The following is a 17,068-nucleotide window of genomic DNA, read 5'->3' as shown; positions in this document are numbered from 1 at the left end:
GCCTACCCCGTCACTTTCCCCCGCCCATGGAAAATCTATATATTCTATTGTAATCAATTAACTGACAGTGTCTCTGAGCCTAATAAGCCAGGTGACACTCCGCCAGCGCTGTGTGTAGTAAACTCCTATGCTTGACCTCTACACGGTGTGGATTTATGTCCTTCACTGGTGAAGCTAGTAGTTTATTTAAGGTTATAGGTAGGTTCAGGTTAGTAAAATATAGTGAATCAATGTATTAGTATTACATAGAGAATTGTATTTGTGGGGGGTGGTTACAGTACATGTAAAGTTGCTGGGCAATCAGTAACAGTAGCATTGCACGTACTTGTGACTATTTTCAATATTTTTTACCTTTTATATGTGCACTTATAGGAACAGGCAATTAATGCATAATATTACTTGGACTTGTGCTTGTCTCCAGTATAACTTGCCATTTGTATTAATCCTCACTCAGGGCTGGTTTACACTACGGGGGAAATCGATCTAAGATACGCAACTTCAGCTATGTGAATAACATAGCTGAAGTCGAAGTATCTTAGATCGAATTACCTACCGTCCTCACGGTGCGGGATCCATGCCCGTGGCTCCCCATGTCGACTCAGCTACCGCCGTTCGGGTTGGTGCAGTTCCGGAGTCAACAGGACCTCATTCGGGGATCGATATATCGCGTCTAGATGAGATGCGATATATCAATCCCCGCGAAATCGATTGCTACCCGCCGATACGGCGGGTAGTGAAGATGTAGCCTCAGTGCTGGTCTTTAATTCTGTTTTTCTTATTCTGTCTGTGTTGCCTTGATAGTCATAAGTCATTAAAAACCTTTCTGGAGGAATAATTAGCTGTTTAGTTTCTCTTTTGCAGACACTGCTCAACCTCATTGCACCCGTGTTGGGTGTTGGGAAGCAGCGATCACCTAGAGCCCCACTAGGGCCCTGACGGGAGCCCCCCTAGGGCTCTGACGTGTGCATCCTCCTTCCATTAATCTCCACAAACCACATTCAGACATGGGCATGGTGACCTTCCTGGGGATCTTGACAGCTTTAGCCAGCTTCTTGGGGGCTATTTTCCTGCTCACAGCCACTGTCTTCTTCTCATGCCTTGTCCTGGGGGCCCAGCTGCTGGCTGAATGTGAAGGAGCCAAAGTGCTGGTGACTTTAGCCTGCACCAAGTTACCTTTGCTCATCAGATTCCTGAACCCCAACTGGACGTGGTTCTTCTTCTTCTGCACAGCACAGCCCTGGAGAGAGGGATCTGCAAATGTACATTCATATGATCCCTTTATTTAATTGATGAAAACATAAACTAGACACTTAGAGGATTGGAACTGATTTCAGCTGATGGACAGCTTTGCTAGGTTTTTGTGCATTTGGACAGCAAAATGTTGAGTGTTTACATTCATATCAAGCACCCCCGTATAGTGGAGCTCCTGAACATAATGGAGAATGGAAATAAAAATGTTTTCTTTTTTTTAAAAAGAAAGGTGGTTATAAGAGGGCACTTGGGTTTGAACCAAGGACCACTTGATCTGTAGTCAAACATTCGACCCCTGAGCTCTTCCCCCATGACAACAGGAGCAGGGAATTGTGATCTCCAGGACTTTGAAGGACAAACCCTGCTTCATCAAACTCCTTTGCCATTCCCAGACCACAGGTGGTTTTTAAAATGGGGTTTGAATAAACTTCTTAAATGTGGCAAACACCACAGCTTGCGCACCCACCGATATAGCTTCTCCCACTGACATAGCTGCCACCTCCTGGGGAAGTGGATTAACTACACCCACAGGAAATTTTCTCCCCTCAGCATAGAGCAGTGGTTCTCAAACTGTGGGGCAGGACCCCAATGTGAGTCATTATCCTGTTTTAATGGGGTCACCAGGGCTGGTATTAGACTTGTTGGGGCCTGGGTCTGAAACCAAAAGTTTGAGCCCCACCACCCAGGGCTAAATCCCTCAAGCTCTGGTTTTGCCCTCCCCACACTGGGGTGGGGCTCAGGCTTTGGCTCCCCCCTGCCCCTGCCTGGTGTGGAGGGGCTTGGTGCTTGGTCCCTCTTTCCAGGGCCATGCAGTAAGTTTTTTTGGCAGAAGGGGGTTGCAGTGAAAGGAAGTTTGAGAAACTCTGGCATAGAGCATCTCCATTACTGATCTGCAGCAGCATAGACTCAGTGTTTGAAATGTTGACTTGTCCTTAGCCTCTGCATACATCTAGGCTTGGCTCCCTGGGGCACCGTGGGTGATCAGACACTGAAAGTACAGCCATGGAGACACCACACACCAGCCTTGCCTAGCTGGCAAGAATCAAGCCTCCACAGAAAGATCCCCATGGTATCAGCCCAGCTCCCTAAGCCCTCAGCCACAACCACTTAACACAGGGGCCTTTCTACACTGGTTCTGTTCTCACTGAAGGGTCATTTCCAATTGTTTGCTCAGCCCAGCTTCCCCAGCACACTCACTTCTGTGCAGCTCTGTACGTGTGGCCATGGCCGAACAGCAATGGCTGGAGCATGATTAGAGTGTGTTTGTGGTTAATGATGTTGTATGTTAATGTTGCTGTAGCTTGTTCATTCCCTGCCTTGGCAATTCAGACAGTCCCTTTTCCTGTTGTATCGCCTGTACGACGAACAAAACACAAAAACAAAACAACTTTCAGTTTTCCAAAATAATTCAGATTATCACACAGTCTCTTACTCTTTAACCAATAACTTCACCTATAATTTCATTTTAATTGGTAACAACAACATATTCAAAGATCACAAATTCTTGTCATATATGTTAGTTTTCTTTTAATCCCCATTGCCAACAACTGAACCCTGGTTCTTATTGTGGTTTGTCCCAACATAGGTCCCAACCATTTCTGTGATCTCTGGTTCTTCTGCCACATGTGTTCGTAGAAGGGGTCTTCTATGTCGGAATGTTTGCATCATGGAGAAAAATACCTCTCTTTTCACACTTTTTAATCTTTCAAAGTAGGAGGAGGTAGAGAAGTAATGTAAATGCATAAAACACAAGTAAAAAACTAAGGTCTGGTCCACACTAAAGGCATTTATTAGGATAACTATATTACTTAGGGCTGTGAAAAATCCAGTTACACAGCCCTAACCCCCTTGGGTAGATAGCGCTACATGAGCGGGAGAACTTCTCCTGCCAACATAGCCACCGCCGCTTGCGGGGGCTGGACTAATCAAGTCCGATGGGAGAAATCTCTCCCATTGGCTTAGAGCATTTGTAATAGCAGTGCTACAGCAGTGCAGCTACATTGGTGCAGCTGTGCCAACATCAGCTTTATTGTGTAGCCACAGCATCAGACACAAAACCATAGAATCAGGACTAAACAAGTAATCCAGAAGTCTGAAATTGGAGCCTGACAAATTCGTTGCCTCATTGCTTACTATCATTTCTACAGCCTGAAAGTCCTTGTTACCCAATCAGGCAGCCAGTTTGGGATCCACAGGGAAGGACTGTCCTATGAAGCACTCTCTTTGCATCCCAACAGTGAAAGATGACTGTTCTCAACCTAACCCTGGCATCCTTTGGAAGTGTAATCAGTGACACTGAACTAGGAAGTGGAGTTGCACAATCAATTTTCCTTGGGTCACCATTGCTTCCTTTACCGGGGTGGAAACCAAGAACTGGGTGTGGACTCTTTCAACCTCAGCTCTTTCCAAATCCTTGGTCTTGGATAGGGTAAATTTACACTTTTCTGAAGTAGAATCCTTTATAAAACCACTTCAAATCTCAGCAGTGTTAATGAGGAATGGCTTCCTGAAACATGCCCAGCTTTTCTTTAATTTGGTGGCACAGGTCCAGAGAAGGGACCGGATACAGGCCTGGATCAGAATCTTCGTTAGTTACCAGAGCTGGAGATTCTATTAAAAAATGGCTATTTTTCTGAAGATATTACATTTTCAACACTGGTTTCATTTTATACAGATCTTTAGCTCCTACAAAAGATAAATTTGACAAAAAAATCCACTTCTATTTCCTCAACATCTGTGTCATGAAGGGCTGCATTTCCTATACCATAGGATTGGCTAGGAGAGATCTTCTGTACGGCCTGAGTTACAAATGCTTTGGGAACCAAACACATGGGCATTTTGCCAAGTTCAAAATCACTTACCATGGAATCCTCTTCCCAGATCAACGGAGACAATATTGCCTTAAACAACTGAAATACACTGTGATCATATTCACTTTCTTCAGTTAGTTGGGGTTCTGCTGTTGTTCAACATTTCTGAGTGGAGATTTTAAATCACTGCTGTTTCCTTGTTAGCCTGTCCAGTAAATTAGAGAGTTCTCTCCTGCTGATAGAACTGCACTTCAACTTTCTCTATGTCATCATGGAGGGATGGGGAAAAAGCAAAGCTGAAATCATAAATGAGGACTTTAGCAAAGGGTCATTGTCTTAAATTCTCCAATACATCTGAGCTACATCCTATCAAACTGAACTAATATCCAATTGGGTGACCAAATAGCCTTCAGGAAAGATAGAAACCCACATCACATAGAGATAATACATTACAAAGAAAGTATCAAGTCAAATTCCAGAGCAGGTTACATCTGATTATTCAGAATCAGGACCAGAGATTCTCCCATCACATTCTCCTCTGATCCATTCAAACCTGCTTCACTCATCCCTGTCTACATAGTCAGTTATGTTATTTACAACATTTTTAGTATCCTAGCATTCCCATAATGAAGGAAAAACAGCCACCTTGTTAAAAGTGGCTTTACAATAGATGGAACCTGGAATTTAAACTCTAACAACACCGTATTTGGGATCCATTTCAATTCCCCTCCCAGGACTTTGGACACTTTCATCTCCAGTCATAGCGACTCTGATATAGGATTAAAGAAGTCAAAACATCATCTTAAAGCACAGACAATGCAGAATGCTTCATCACATGACACTTTCAGAAGTGGATGGATAGAACGTGATGAAGATGACCTCTGCATGGCTCAGGCAAAAGGTAACAGTTCTGCAGTGATGGGGAAGGGGGGAATCTCTGAGTCACCCCATCTCCTTCCAGTGTCACAGAAGCTGTAATTATACTTTTTTCCTGCACCTGCTCCTCTTCATTTACATATAATTTGAAAAATTCCCTAATATATCTGCTCTTCAGCAAAACCCAGAGCAACGTGAGAACAATTGGCAATGATAAAATCTCTATCATTGGTGACTCTAACAATAAATTTGCAATAGGAGGAATGGTATAAATGTGACGCTCCCTGGTTCCTCATAGGAAGGGCACACTCCAATTACTTGTGGGACAATAGAAAGGACAAATAGGTCCATCTCAAAAGAGGGCGAACTGCAAAAGGCAAAAATGGGCCACTCATCTGGACAAGCTGAGGGATAACAGTGCTGCACACGGTTCAAAGAGCTGTAAAAGTTACTATGTGGGAATCAGGAAAAGTATTAAAGAAAAGAAAGTCTTGATAGTCCTAGAGATTTTTACAATGTTGATCTCCCTTGCAGATTCTCTGATGGCTAACATGGGCTGAGTGCCAAGAGAAGGTTTTCCCACACTCGCTGCATTCATAGGGACTCTCTCCTCTGTGAATTGTTTGATGCCTAATAAGGTGCGAACTGCGACTGAAGGTTTTCCCACACTCACTGCATTTGTAGGGCCTCTCCCCTGTGTGGATTTTCTGATGTACAGAAAGGGCTGAGCTGCAAGAGAAGGTTTTCCCACACTCACTGCATTTGTAGGGCCTCTCCCCTGTGTGGATTCTCTGATGTACAGAAAGGCCTGAGCTGCGAGAGAAGGTTTTCCCACACTCACTGCATTTGTAGGGCCTCTCCCCTGTGTGGATTCTCCGATGTTTAGAAAGGTAGGAGCTGCTAATGAAGCATTTCCCACACACAGGGCATTCACAGGGCCTCTCCCCTGTGTGGATTCTCTCATGTTCAGAAAGTGCTGATCTCTGAGTGAAGCATTTTCCACACTCACTGCATTCGTAGGGCCTTTCACCTGTGTGGATTCTCCGATGAACAGAAAGAGCTGATCTGTGAGTGAAGTTTTTCCCACACTCACTGCATTCATAGGGACTCTCTCCTCTGTGAATTGTTTGATGCTTAATAAGGTGCCAACTGCGACTGAAGGTTTTCCCACACTCGCTGCATTTGTAGGGCCTGTCCCCTGTGTGGATTCTCCGATGTTTAGAAAGGTAGGAGCTGCTAATGAAGCATTTCCCACACACAGGGCATTCACAGGGCCTCTCCCCTGTGTGGATTCTCCGATGAACAGAAAGAGCTGACCTGTGAGTGAAGTTTTTCCCACACTCACTGCATTCATAGGGCCTCTCTCCTCTGTGGATTGTTTGATGACTAATAAGGTGGGAGCTACGATTGAAGGTTTTCCCACACTCACTGCATTCATAGGGACTCTCTCTTCTGTGAATTGTTTGATGCCTAATAAGGTGCCAACTGCGACTGAAGGTTTTCCCACACTCACTGCATTTGTAGGGCCTCTCCCCTGTGTGGATTCTCTGATGTACAGAAAGGGCTGAGCTGCGAGAGAAGATTTTCCCACACTCACTGCATTCGTAGGGCCTGTCTCCTGTGTGGATTCTCCGATGTTTAGAAAGGTAGGAGCTGCTAATGAAGCATTTCCCACACGCAGGGCATTCATAGGGCCTCTCCCCTGTGTGGATTCTCCGATGAACCGAAAGGGCTGAGCTGTGACAGAAGGTTTTTCCACATCCACTGCATGTATTTTTTCTCTTTTGCCTGAGGATTTCCTGCTGTGTTGTGGTTTCCATGAGGACCTTCTGTGTTCCCCAAGAGGAAATAAATTTATCCACTTTCTCCCCTGGCTGGTTTCCCTGCTCTCTTTCTGGTCTGTCTTGAATCTCACAGGATTTTCCCTGCTCATGACTCCAGGACACATTCCTTTTCGATCTTTGTGATAATGCTCTGTGTTTATCCACTTGCTCAACATTTTCCTGCTGAGAATTCTGCTCCTCTTTCTCACCTACCATTGCGTCACCTGCTGCGATAGAGACAGAAACCTCAAACAAGGATGGAAAGGGGAAGGCCAAACCAAAAAAAGCACGGAAGGGAGGTCAAATAAAAATCAGGAACTGAACTCCCCCAAACTCTTCCCCTAAATAAGAGAGAGGAGTGGGATGAATTCAGCCTTCACACCCCATCCAAATACGCAGGAAGAAAGGGAGGAAGCTACTCCCTGGTGTCTGCTATGATCTATAGGAAGCCATGAACTATATTTACCCTGAGGATATGACCCCTGCTAGGGACAGTAATGAACTTGCATCTGACGAAGTGGGTATTCACCCACGAAAGCTCATGCTGCAAAACGTCTGTTAGTCTATAAGGTGCCACAGGATTCTTTGCTGCTTTTAATGCACTGAGAGACCCCTCCCCAAGGGCTTTGCTGGGCATCTCAGATGTTTCCTTCAGGCACTTACAGATTCTGAGGTGGTTTAATGTTTCCTCACCTGTGCAGGGAGATCTCAGGATCTCTCTTTCCTCTGAACCCTGGAGGTCTGGGACCCATGGCTCTTCCCCTTGTTCCAGCTGGGAGATCACATCACGTTGGAAACCTAGAAACCCTGCTCAGACGAAAGAAAACAAAGGAATTCAGTTGACTGCATAAGACTTTGTCATAAAAAAACATTCTATTAATTTAACTTCAGTGCTTAGTATGACCTGGTGGGCCAGGGGCAGTTCTCACTGAAAATGCCAAGATCAGGGCAGGCTGAAAAAGGGAGAGCAGATGCTCCCAAAACTGCTGTTTAACACTAAAGTTAAACTCACTGACCAGTCACAACCTATGCTTCTGATCCCACACACTTGTTAATGAGAAGCTGAAAAAAGAAATCAAACAGCCCCCTTTATTGCATCCCAGTTCTCTGACTCCCAATCAGCACCTAGATCCAGTACAGTGAGAGGTTATTTAAAAACTCTGCTCACATAAACAAAATGATCTTCTGACCCCAAAGGGTCAGCCACGTTACCAGGTCAGTATAGGTTTGGATCTTACCCAAAATACCACACTGCCAGCCAATCCTTTAGCATCTAAACGAAAGAAAGAAGTTAAATGGGAAAGCAGTCAGATACATTCCAAAACGGATATATCAGGTTCTTAGCAGTATTGGTGAGTTGCTGGCTTGAAAGTCTGTCTGGAACACATCCACAGCTTGGATGGGTCATTCGGTCCTTTGTTCCAGGCTTCAGTTTGTAGAGAAGTTGCTCCAGAGGTAGGAAGAGGGATTGAAGACAAAATGCAGATGATGCAGCTGCCCTTTATATTCCTTTTCCCATGTGGCTTGTACTTCCTGTGTCCCAAAGACAAGCTTCACAGCACAGGGCATGGAAAAGCCTTGGAGGTCTCATTACACAGGCATATCCCGGCAAGTCTTGATGACTCAATAGGTGTATCCCCTTGGTCCTTTCCATGGGCTCATTGTACAGCTGATGACCCTCAATGGGCCATCAAACAGGGCAGGCAGTGTTGCCAATATGTCTGAGGGTGTCACCAGAAACACTGCCCAAGTCTGGAAATACAGATATACCCTACAGATCTATAACTCACAATACAAAGGTGATACAAACACAGAAACAAAATGATCATACTTGGAAAATCATAACATTTCCCCTGACACCTTACATGGCATATCTTGCACAATTCATTTTAATTTTATCAGATTATATTATTTTATTATTAATACCAAAGTGTCTCACAATTCCATACAGTGTCACACTTGGTAAACCAGTGAATTTCCAGGACTAGTTCCCCAGGTCCTTGAAGATGCCGAACACTGTGCTTATGAGGGATTGAAATATCCACATATCTGCTGGGAACACACACATAGACACTGTGTCAGTCTATATCCCTATGTTCACTCTTCTAGAAAATTATGATCAATTTTGTACACAGTATGGTTTGTGAGGTATCATTTGAAAACGCATAATCTACAGAATATTATCCTCCTGTTAAAATGTGTAGTAACACTGTATGTAAAGTTATGAGATTTTACAGTATGATATTACTGAAAAAGTTACAATTCTGGGGAACACCCAAAGAGCAGTTCCTCAAAGACAACAAAGCAAACAGCTGGTCAAATAGCCGTTCTCCTGCAGGGGGAAGGTGTGAAGAAGACATTTACATTCCATCACAGGGACCTCTTCAAGCTGTTGTGGAAAACGACCACACGATTGATTTTGAATCAGCTCAGCCTGAGGTTCTTTTCTTGGTTACAAGCGCGCAAGGGGCGACAGCTATTGGAATACTGTCCCCCTGAGCTAAAAATCACACAAGCCTTTTAAAGCTTAAAACCACAATCAATGACACATACGTTGCACGTTAATTACCTTATTTGGAATATATTGCAAAATATGATGCAGGTCAAAAGCAAGCTGAACAATCAGTTTTCCATATTCGGCCTTTCCTCTTATTGTTATTCCTAGCCTAGTTTGTGGGTTGACTTTTCTAACACTTCCACTGTGGTTATGTTTCACAAGCTCGGTTACTGCAAATCAGTGTGTTTGGGGAATTTCCACTTCACCTACTTAGGCCCCTTATGCACACAAAGCCATTGTTCCCCAGTTTTGGGGATTTTCCATTCACTTTGCCTTTCTATGCCCTTTACACAGAGAAGCAAGCTCAGCTAATACTTCAGGCCTGCTAGCTTGACCAAAGCTCCAAAGCTCTGTCTGTAGACTTTCCCTCACAATTCTCATATCTCCAACAGACAGCCTGGCACCATGACTCAGCTGAGAACTGAAGTTGTTTCTAGTACAAAGGACTGAATTATAAAAAGAGGTGAGGAAAATGCTTGAGACTCACTCTCTCTCCCCTTTCCCTCTGCTCATGACAACTCCTGCAGAGCTGAACGTGGGCGGCAGGGGCAGGTTAGGGGGAGTCCTGGCTGAAAGGAAAGCCAGCCTGTCTCAGCAGATGGTGAGAGAACATTTGCTTTCAATCCGTTTCAGCTTGTTAACTTAGATGTTAGTTTGTGTTTTATCTTTCAGTTCTTTTGTAAACAATTCTGAGCTTTATGCCTCATTATCTGTATCTTAAAATATTTTTTTTGATAGTTAACAATCTTGTTTTATTCTTTATCTAACCAGTGTATTAAAGTGTGTTGGAAACTCCATCTGGGATAACAAGGCTGGCGCATGTCATTTTCCACTGATGAAATGACAGACTTCATATGAGCTCCCATTGTTCAGGAGTGTGCTGGACAGGGCAAGATGCACATTTCTGGGGGAAGTCTGGGAACAGAGACTTTTCTGGGGTTTTCCTGTGCTGCACTGTAACTCCTGAGTCGCTGACTAGCAGCACTCAACACTGTGTAGCTGGGAGCGAGTTATATGCTGGACACTGTGTGTCACCTGCCCAGGAGTGGCTGCTCTCAAAGTAAAGCAGTGTAAAAGGTACCGCAGCTTGGGAACTGAGTCACACAGCTGTTCAACACTCCAGGTTGCACTGTGTTTAATATCACAGACACTCAATTTCAAAGAGGCTCCTAAAACACAGAGAAAGTAAATCCATGTCCCAGAAATCAAAGACACCAGAGAGAGGGCCAGTCTCCCTGGCTCTGCTTCTTGTTGACAGAGAGGTCCAGAGACAGAGACAATGAGAGAGTCCTGGGGAAGCTGGGAACAGTAACCATGGGCTGGTGGGGTTCAGTGGAGAAAGGGAACAGGAAGGGCAGGGATAGTACTGAATGCAGGATCTCAGCAGTACTAGATGTCAGGATAACACATATTGCAGCCCATTGGAAAACATAATCCCAACTAGACATACAAAATGATGGGGTCTAAATTAGCTGTTTCCACTCAAGAGAGATCTTGGAGTCACTGTGGATAGTTCTCTGAAAACATCCAATGTGCAGCAGCAGTGAAAAAAGCAAACAGAATGTTGGGAATCATTAAGAAAGGGAGAGATAATAAGACATAAAATATCATATTGCCTCTATATAAATCCATGGTACGCCCACATCTCGAATACCCTGTGCAGATGTGGTCGCCCCATCTCGAAGTTTATTTGAGCAAACAGGAGCTATTTGACACTGTGCGATACGGCTCCAGTGCTCTGTTCCCAAAGTGTTCTGCAGCAGGGGAGGGTCTGTGGCAGTGTGTGAGTCACTGGCATATTGGGGTGATGCTGAAACAGGACAGAGTAGAAGTGGCATTGTGGGGCTGGCATGAACCTTATTTCTTTATTTTCTATTCCAAGAACCAAGGGGACGGGAATCCTTACCCAGCGAGGTCACATTCTCATAGTTCTCCTGCATGACATCCCTGTAGAGGGCTCTCTGAGTGGGGTCCAGCAGAGCCCACTCTTCCCTGGAGAAATACACAGCCACCTCCTCGAAGGTCACCAGCCCCTGAAAGAGCAAGAGTCCAGCACTCTGTACCCGATGCCCCAGTCACAGCCCCACTCTTTGTGGGGGAGAGGAGCCAATCAAATGGAAGCTCTGGGTGGATCACAGTCACAGTCCCACCTCCAACCCACTCAGAGCATCCTGGAAACACCAGGTTAAGGGGACGAATACAGAGCCCCTTTTCTCTCCCAGCAGATCCATCACACTCCTACTAGCCGCAGACCGATACAGGAGATGGAGCCCCTAGCAGGGTGCAGGGAGAGCTCCCTCGTAGGAAGCCCAATAACCTCCTCATTGTGAGGAGCTGGATATGAAGGGAGGGGAATCTCCCCTAAACCTCACTGATGGGTGCCCCTTTCATATCTCACAGCAGCCGCTGGTTAGTCAGGTCAGGCTCCAGCACTGGGAGTCTGGTCAGTTTTCCTAGCCCCATGTAGGAGGGTTATTTTCTGTTTCACAGATTAGGGTATTTCCACCACCTAATCTCATGGGTCTGTTCCTAGAATCTAGGCCACTTATTAAACAACTCCCAGCAGGTTTATCTCAAGCTGTCCTCCTCCCTTCCCCACCCTGTGCATTTCCTGCCCCGCTCCAATCTCCAAACCAGACTGTGCAAACCTTCCCATCTCCGGTGTATTTGCTGTCCCTCTCCCCCCTGCAGCAACCCCCCGATAATCCCTACCTGAACAGGCTCCTCTGCAGCCATTTCTCTTCCCTCTCCCATGGGAGGATGGGATGAGCTGGAGTGAAACATGGACGTCATTCTGCAGCCTGGCAGGGTGAGAAGGGCAGTTGTGGGGGTTTCAGAACAGGCTTTAGTTAATTTCCCAGGATGATTCTCCCAGGCCCTTTCCCTGCAGACAGACAACCTAGATTCTGCCATCCTGGGAAAGAGATCAAGCATGTTATTACAGTGTAGACCTGATCCCTCCTGCCAGGCTAAGCCCAGACACATTTTTAACCTCCCTTCTCCCTCTCCTCTCCCATAACAAAGTCTCTGAACACAAGGCTAGAAAAGAGCAGAACCAAAGGAGTCATTGTGGGGGATTCCCTCGGACACTGACCCCACGGCAGCCACACCCCAGCAGGGGGAATATAGAGTCTGGAACTGGCTTTTCCTCTGTCTGATCCTTTGCTTGTTCACTGGAAAGTGATTCTGCCCAGGGATAAGAATATAAGAATGGCCGTACCGGGTCAGACCAAAGGTCCATCTAGCCCAGTATCTGTCTACCGACAGTGGCCAATGCCAGGTGCCCCAGAAGAAGTGAACCTAACAGGCAATGATCAAGTGATCTCTCTCCTGCCATCCATCTCCATCCCCTGACAAACAGAGGCTAGGGACACCCATTCTTACCCATCCTAGCTAATAGCCATTTATGGACTTAGCCCCAATGAATTTATCCAGTCCCCTTTTAAACATTGTTATAGTCCTAGCCTTCACAACCTCCTCAGGTAAGGAGTTCCTGCAATACATGTGTCAGGGTGGACTAGAAAGCTGGAAATCTCTCCCCCCACTCATTTCTCCCGCTGCCCCTTTCAGTCTCTTCTTCCCCTGTCCTCTCTCCCTGCCCCTCTGGCTGGGAAAGTCCCATTCCTGGCTCTTTGCTCTCCCAGGGCTGGATTTTCTCCTGGCAACTACTAATGGGAGGAGAAATTGGGGGTCGGGGGGGCTGTTTGTGCAGAGTCACTTTCTTGCCAGTCCCCAGCACTTTCCCTGAGGTCTGTCAGTTACCTGGAGTCTGTGGTATAATTTGTATTAACAGGGCCCAGGGCTGCCCTAGGGGGCTAGGACCAGCGGAGAAAGTCATCACTTTGGCAGGGCAGAAAAGAAGCTTTAATTAAGGTCACTTCCCAGCAGAGAGGCCCCACTGGGGGAGCAGCAGCTGCTAAGCCTGGTCTCCCAGATCACAATGGAGGCTGCAGCATCTGACCCAGGAAGCTGAACCCCAGTATCCTGAGCAGAGAGGGACAGAGCGTTTGAGCAGCTTCCCTCCTTTAGCTCTCTGGGGAGAGCAGCTAATGAGAGCCCCTCCTCACAGGGAGAACTGCTGATCTCATTTGCCCCACTGTCCATCCAGAGTCACTCCAGGACAAGGACTGGGTGTGGGGGTGGGGAAGGCGGCATGGATATTCCCTGCAGGACCAGAAGTTCCTGCAGTTTTCAAGAGGGGAGAAAGGAAAAATCTGTGATTTCACCTGACAGTGTTTGGTAAGTGGATAGAAAGTTACCAGGGTGAGTGGGCCTGGCCGCGCTTGGAGCCAGGATTGTGGCACAAACTGATCCGGGAGCAGGAGCAGGGTTAGTAGCAGCCCCCAGACACCCCCCAGTGCCCAGACCCCACAGCCAGGGCCCCAGACACCCCCACAGCCCCAGCCAGGGTCCTGCCAGATCTTCCCTGGCCCCCAGTCCCCAGAGCCCCTGGCCAGGGGCCCAGACACCCCCAGAGCCCCACCAGCCCCAGGGAGAGCTGGCCACTGGCGAAGGGGAGAGAAAATGGGGCACAATCGGGGGGGGGGACAGGTAACTTCTCAGGGGTTGGGGGAGGGGGGGTCACCCTGGGCGCTGCTCGTGGCTCTCTGGGGAGAAAGGGGGCAGGGCGGGGGAGGAGGGGGGTCCCCACGGGGGGGGCAGCGGTAAATCCGAGGGGGTCTCAGCCCCCCCCTTTCTCTCCCCGCTCCTCGGGGGTCACCGGCTCCCCCCCCCCGGCCATGTCCGGGCTGCACCGACACTTCCCCCCCCCCCGGCCGCACGGGGGGGTTAGTAAAGGTCTCTCCCGCCGCGATCTGCGCATGCCCAGAGTCCCAGCAGCACAAACCCTTCTCCGGCCCGGGAGAGGCTCCAACGGCCCCGCACGAGCCAGGCAGAACCGCAGCGCCCCGCCTCCCTCGCCGACGTCACTTCCGCTCCACTGAGAGTCCGGAACTACATCTCCCAGCCTGCCCCGGGGGCGCGTCCGCCCTCTCCAGGCCGGGTAAGGGAGGGGTCAGTAGCTGGAACTGCGCATGCTCCGTGCGAGCCCCGCTGGGGGCGGGAGAACAAAGCTGCTGCTGCCGCCTCCGCGTGAGCCGGGGAGTGAGAGACCCCGGGGGGCGGGCACGTGACTCTGCCCCGGGAAACCTGGGAGAAGCCTCGGAGCCGCCTCGGCCCCGGGAGCTGCAGCAGGATCCGCCCCGGCCCCGCTGGGATATGGGGGGGGGGAGAAGCCGGAGTTGCGGGGGGGCGGGCGCAGAAGGTCGGTGGGAGGCGGGGGGGGCGGGGAGTTAATTGGCTCCTGTCCCTGTTGACGCCTCTCGCCCCGGTACAGAGTCTCTCCGGTTCTGCCCCGTTTCTCTCTCGGGGTCTCGCTCGGGCTGTAACATGCGGGGAGATTCGGCCCCCCCCCCGATCCGCTCTCTCGGCTCCCCTGCCCCCCCCCCGGTCCGCTCTCTCGGCTCCCCTGCCCCCCCCCCGGTCTCCCCCCCCCCGATCCGCTCTCGCGGCTCCCCGGCCCCCCCCCGGCCTCCCCCCCCCCCGTTCCGCTCTCTCGGCTCCCCTGCCCCCCCCGGCCTCCCCCCCCCCCCCGATCCGCTCTCTCGGCTCCCCTGCCCCCCCCCGGTCTCCCCCCCCCCCCCGATCCGCTCTCTCGGCTCCCCTGCCCCCCCCCGGTCTCCCCCCCCCGATCCGCTCTCTCGGCTCCCCTTCCCCCCCCCGGTCGCCCCCCCCCCCGTTCCGCTCTCTCGGCTCCCCTGCCCCCCCCCGGCCTCCCCCCCCCCCCGATCCGCTCTCTCGGCTCCCCTGCCCCCCCCGGTCTCCCCCCCCCCCGTGCCCCTCTCTCGGCTCCCCTGCCCCCCCCCCCCCCCGGTCTCTCTATGAGTCTCCAATGTCCAGTTAAAATCTCTCCGATGGGGGGGGTCCCTCCCCCGGGTCAGTCCCCAGCACGTGGCTGCCCCTGGCGGGGGGGGGGGGTGAGATGCCGGTTCTCTGCCAGGGCGGGGACGGGAGGGGCACGTGCCCCCCATGGGGGCTGCCCGGACCCCAGTTTCCCAATCCCACTTCCTGGCCCCCAACTACCAACACAGACACCAGTCACCTGCCCATCCCCCACTGCTGCCCCCTTCCCTCCTCCAGGGACCTGCCAGCTCCCCCCCCCCCCTTTGCCCTCTTAACGCAGCTCCTCACAGGGCTCCCTGCTGCCCGTGGGGCTGGGGGGAACCCTGATATTCTATGACCACCACCAAGATCTGAGGGGATTTTATATTACTGTTAAATAACTAGAGGGAAAAGCGGGATTGTTGGACTGGATTTTATATTACTATCCAATACATATACAGAAAGTGATGGTTTCAGAGTAGCAGCCCTGTTAGTCTGTATCCGCAAAAAAAAACAGGAGTACTTGTGGCACCTTAAAGACTAACAAATTTATTTTAGCATGAGCTTTCGTGAGCTAAAGCTCACTTCTTCGGATGCATAGAATGGAACACACAGACAGGAGATATTTATACATACAGAGAACATGAGAAGGTGGAAGTATGCATACCAACAGGCAGAGTCTAATCAATTGAGATGAGCTATCGTTAGCAGGAGGAAAAAAAAACTTTTTGAAGTGATAATTAAGATGGCCCATAGAAGGTGTGAGGAGAACTTAACATAGGGAAATAGATTCAATTGGTGTAATGACCCAACCATTCCCAGTCTTTGTTTAGACCACAGTTAATAGTATCTAGTTTGCATATTAATTCAAGTTCAGCAGTCTCTCTTTGGAGTCTGTTTTTGAAGTTTTTTTGTTGCAAAATTGCCACCTTCAAGTCTGTCACTGAGTGGTTAGAAAGGTTGAAGTGTTCTCCCACTGGTTTTTGAATGTTATGATTCCTGATGTCAGATTTGTGTCCATTTATTCTTTTGCGTAGAGACTGTCCGGTTTGGCCAATGTACATGGCAGAGGGGCATTGCTGGCACATGATGGCATATATCATGTTGGTAGATGTGCAGGTGTACGAGCCCCTGATGGTGTGTCTGATGTGATTAGGTCCTGTGATGGTGTCACTTGAATGGATATGTGGACAGAGCTGGCATCGGGCTTTATTGCAAGGGTAGGTTCCTGGGTTAGTGTTTATGTTGTATGGTGTGCGGTTGCTGGTGAGTATTTGCTTCAGGTTGGGAGGCTGTCTATAAGCGAGGACTGGCCTGTCTCCCAAGATCTGTGAGAGTGAGGGATCATCTTTAAGGATAGGTTGTAAATCTTTGATGATGCGCTGGAGAGGTTTTAGTTGGGGGCTGTAGGTGATGGCTAGTGGTGTTCTGTTATTTTCTTTTTTAGGCCTGTCCTGTAGTAGGTGGCTTCTGGGTACTCTTCTGGCTCTGTCAATCTGTTTTTTCACTTCAGCAGGTGGGTATTGTAGGTTTAAGAATGCTTGATAGAGGTCTTGTAGGTGTTTATCTCTGTCCGAGGGATTGGAGCAAATACGGTTGTATCTTAGAGCTTGGCTGTAGACAGTGGATCGTGTGGTGTGTCCGGGATGGAAGCTGGAGGCATGTAAGTAAGTATAGCGGTCAGTGGGTTTCCGGTATAGGGTGGTATTTATGTGACCATCGTTTATTAGCACAGTAGTGTCTAGGAAATGGACCGCTTGTGTGGATTGGTCTAGGCTGAGGTTGATGGTGGGATGGAAATTGTTAAAATATCGGTGGAATTCCTCGAGGGCTTCTTTTCCATGAGTCCAGATGATGAAGATGTCATCAAT

At 48.8% G+C, this 17,068-nt stretch overlaps 1 long non-coding RNA gene across 1 annotated transcript; it reads right to left on the bottom strand.

The window, feature by feature from the left end:
* Positions 1-742: 742 nt before the first annotated feature.
* Positions 743-4,173, bottom strand: LOC123354380. Its single transcript, XR_006574744.1, has 3 exons — positions 4,113-4,173; positions 2,449-2,605; positions 743-1,251 (listed from the first exon to the last, which is right to left on the bottom strand). It is a non-coding gene; the product is annotated as an uncharacterized LOC123354380 (long non-coding RNA).
* Between the last annotated feature and the right edge of the window lie 12,895 nt (positions 4,174-17,068).

This window comes from Mauremys mutica, chromosome 21 (genome assembly GCF_020497125.1).
Source record: "Mauremys mutica isolate MM-2020 ecotype Southern chromosome 21, ASM2049712v1, whole genome shotgun sequence".
Taxonomy (NCBI): Eukaryota; Metazoa; Chordata; order Testudines; family Geoemydidae; genus Mauremys; species Mauremys mutica.
Note: the sequence above shows the minus strand (reverse complement) of the source record. Positions and strands in the feature narration are given on the sequence as shown.